Source organism: Eumetopias jubatus, unplaced genomic scaffold (genome assembly GCF_037043125.1).
Source record: "Eumetopias jubatus isolate StellerSeaLion01/CBP00866 unplaced genomic scaffold, mEumJub1_p1.0 scaffold_8, whole genome shotgun sequence".
Classification (NCBI taxonomy): Eukaryota; Metazoa; Chordata; class Mammalia; order Carnivora; family Otariidae; genus Eumetopias; species Eumetopias jubatus.
In genome coordinates, this window is record NW_028274814.1 from 68,661,748 (window position 1) to 68,665,922 (window position 4,175).

At 36.0% G+C, this 4,175-nt stretch overlaps 1 pseudogene; it reads left to right on the forward strand.

Moving 5' to 3' along the window:
• The first annotated feature begins 2,523 nt into the window (after nt 1–2,523).
• Nucleotides 2,524–3,529, forward strand: LOC114216624 (large ribosomal subunit protein uL30 pseudogene; annotated as a pseudogene).
• Nucleotides 3,530–4,175: the final 646 nt, after the last annotated feature.

Consider the following 4,175-nt stretch of genomic DNA (forward strand, 5'->3'; position numbering starts at 1 on the left):
GTGGCTTCTGAGAAAGATCAGGGAAGTTTTAGGGAAACAAAGGAGCTACCATTTTTTCTCGCTTTTCTCTGGTTTATTTTGTTGTTTCACCTTTTTTTTTCTTAATATGGAGGATGGTTTAAATAAATTTCCAACATCTCTAGAAAGATGATGGCAAAGCTGTTCTGATTCAATTTGTTGGTAAGGGGTATACATTTTTTTCATATATTTTCCCAACAATATTATTTTCATTTATACTTCCTTTTTAATTTGTATTTATTTTTTAGTTTTTATGAAATATTTTCTGAGAGAACACTGAAAAAAACATAACAAATACCAATATCTGTGCTTTTCACTTTTGTTTCTATAACTCAACAGCAGCAATCCTATCTTATACAATCTTCCATCAAGTTCTTTTTTTTTCACTTACATTATTTGTCAAGTAAGTGCTGTAATATTTTTGTATTTATTAACTTAAAAGTATCCTTATTAATGAATGTTCTTTTAACTTTTAATCTTATATTGGGAGAGTTATTAATTTGGTTAGCTCACTGGTTATAATTGCATAAGCTTTGAGTGGTCTAATCCAATCTCATTTTTCTTTATAAGCTGTGATTTTTTAACAGGTGATTTTACAGAATACCTGTTTGTTCATTTTGACAAGAACTTCTACATTAGATTACTTGAAAAATGCCTATATGTAAAATTAGCAAAGGGGAACTAATCAGTGAGTAGCCATCTTTACTTCTGTTCTCAAAACTAGAACTAAATAACATCTTTCTTGCTCAGATCTAGAGTTATTCCAGCGAGTAGTGTTCCACCTGACTTCCTAGATCTTCTTTCTTTTATATATATATATATATATATATATATATATATATTTGAGTAGAAAGCATTTGAAATTACACAAAAGCATGTGTTCAAGTTTTGTTCAAGTTTTGGTTCTACTGATAAGAAGATATTTATATTGCCTAGGTATATTAATCTAAAACTGGAAGAATAATACCAAATTGATTCAGTTCCAGTGAGGTTTGAATTTTGTAATATATGGCAAACCACAAACATTGAATGTATGTAGTACATGGTCAACAAATGGTATGAAGTTAGCCAAAAATCTTGAATGTCAACTTAAATATATATATATATATAACTCATATCATATATATGAGTTAAACTCTATCTTGTCCTGTCCTTTCAAATGCCTGAACAAATAATTTATTTCTTTCTCATCCTAATGAATTGCATTTGTCCGCGACCTTCTGTAGCTTACCAAGAACATGCTTAATGATGATGTTATGGCCCCATAATCATAGAAAAGCAAGTTTTTAAAAATTTGTTCAAATATTCAATAAGATCTTAAAACTAGCCCGAAAGAATGAAGCGGCTGATGATCTCACAGACAGACCTCAAGGACACTGTCTTCTTCTCCTGTTGGCGTCACCACAGTCAGAGCTCTGGGGCAAGAATGTTACTTCATGGTTAAGAGTTTGGCCGTGGAGTCAGATACTTGGGTTGAAGTCCTGGCCTCACCATATCCTGGGGGAGTGATCTTAGATGAATCCTTACCCTCTCTAATGCTCAGTTATCCAGCCTGAAAAATGGATCATCTTCCTCTTGAGATAACTGTGAATTAGTTGAAATAATATACAGAAAACCTTAGGCACAGTAAGCCCCAGAACACACCACTCTTTAACATGGCAAATAATAGAACACAAATAGATTTGGGTTATGACTTTCATTTTAGGAACAACATCATTTTCTTTCATGTGCTGTTACAGTCATTTAAGTGTTTTTTTTTTTTCATTGCATTACAAGAACTCAAAATTGGATCTCTTGGCTTCATGTTTCTTCCTCTTCATACCCACTGTTGAGAGTTGATTTCTCTTACGTACTTGCTTTTGGCTAAATATTGTTTTTCCCTTGCCCTCACCCTCTTTGTTACAAGCACTTACTCTCACATAAAATGGCTTGCTATCACACAGGCACACCCATACTAGCAGTCTGAACAGCCTCTGTGAAAGGAGGAATGGAAATTGGGGAGATTTTGTAGTCTTTCACATACATGTTACCAAGGAAACCATCTATGTGTTAGCTTGCATTCAGGTTGGCTTTTGTTTTGTGTCTTCAATTCATATGAGGAAAATAGAAGGAACTCAAATTTACTAAGGATGCCTCATGAACAAGAGTTAAACTCTAATTTTATATATAAATATAAATAAATATACACCCCACCAGCACCAGAATGCAAGTAATAGAAGGGAAAATAGACTTCCATATCAACCCAGATTCATTGTTAACCTTGATAAAAATGCATTTGAGATTTCAAGTACAACAGCCAGATAGTTGACAGAGAGCAGGGAGCTCACATTACAGCCAAGAGGAGGTGTGACTGATTTATTTTCATTTCCAAAGTGAATGTTATCATGAAGATACTGTCAGGTGATTGAAAAAGCAGAAGACTGGCTCCTTAACCTGAATTCACCCCTTAGTGTCTTGGAGTCTCAATTACCTTGGGTTTAAAAGGGGCATGAGGACTCTTTTCCGGCTGGAACCATGGAGGGTGCAGAAGAGAAGAAAAAGAAGGTTCCTGCTGTGCCAGAAACCCTTAAGAAGAAGCGAAGGAATTTCGCAGAGTTGATCAAGCATCTGAGGAAGAAGTTTGCTCAGAAGATGCTTCGAAAGGCAAGAAGGAAGCTTATCTATGAAAAAGCTAAGCATTACCACAAGGAATATAGGCAGATGTACAGAACTGAGATTCGAATGGCAAGGATGGCAAGAAAAGCTGGCAACTTCTACGTACCTGCAGAACCCAAATTGGCATTTGTCATCAGGATCAGAGGTATCAATGGTGTGAGCCCAAAGGTTCTAAAGGTGTTGCAGCTTCTTCGCCTTTGCCAGATCTTCAATGGCACCTTTGTTAAGCTCAACAAGGCTTCAGTTAACATGCTAAGGATTGTGGAACCTTATATAGCATGGGGGTACCCAAATCTGAAGTCGGTGAATGAATTGATCTACAAGCGTGGTTATGGCAAAATCAACAAGAAGCGAATTGCCCTGACAGATAACACATTGATTGCCCAATCTCTTGGTAAATATGGCATCATCTGCATGGAGGATCTGACTCATGAGATCTATACTGTTGGAAAACGTTTCAAAGAAGCAAACAACTTTTTATGGCCCTTCAAATTATCTTCTCCACGAGGGGGAATGAAGAAAAAGACCACCCATTTTGTAGAAGGTGGAGATGCTGGTAACAGGGAAGACCAGATCAATAGGCTTATTAGAAGGATGAACTAAGGTATCTGCCATGATTATTTTTGTAATCTGGCCAGTTAATAAATGACTACTCTCATGGAAATGTTTTGTTGTCTTGGTGACTTTTTGCTAGCCTGACTGCTGTCCCTTAACTATTAAAGCAAATCTTGGTGTGTGATAAAAGTCATCAGCCTTTGTGTGCAAAACTAGGGTCTAGTTTGTATCTTGGTGGAAAACATTCCTTGGGTTTATTAAAGACTCTTCTGTACAAAGAATATATCTTAATTTTTCACTTTTGAATTCTGCCACTGAGTTAGCCAAGATGGGTCTGTTCTAAGAAAACCTATTTCATAGGCCTTTGCATGATTTACAAATAAAAATACTGTTGCTGAAATTCTAAAAAAAAAAAAAATGGGAATGAGGACACATTCTCTGTCTCCCTCAAGTCAGAAAATGAGTGTGAAGTACATTGTAAACTTCGGAATTGCTATTTGAATATGTACATGTATGTGACTTTTATACTTTCTCAAGATGTTGGGAAAATACAAAGCCAAATCTTTTTTAAGAAATAAATTGGAGGGGCATTGGGGTGGCTCAGTCAGTTAAGGATCCAACTCTTGATTTCGGCTTGGGTCATGATCTCAGGGTCATGAGATCAAGCCCCGCATCAGGCTCTGCACTCAGAAGGGAATCTGCTTGAGATTCTCTCTTCCTCTCCCTTTGCCCCTCCCCCTACTTGTGCGTGCATGCTCTCTCTCTTTCAAATAAACAAATAAATCTTTAAAAAGAAAGAAATTAGGTATTTTCATCCATAGTTTAAGAACAAGGAAAAAAATAAGTAATAAGGATTTCTAAGGCCAAAGACATAACCTTATTTGTAATGAGACTGCAGAGCAGTAGAAAGCATTTGAAATTATACAAAAGCATGTGCTCAAGTTTGG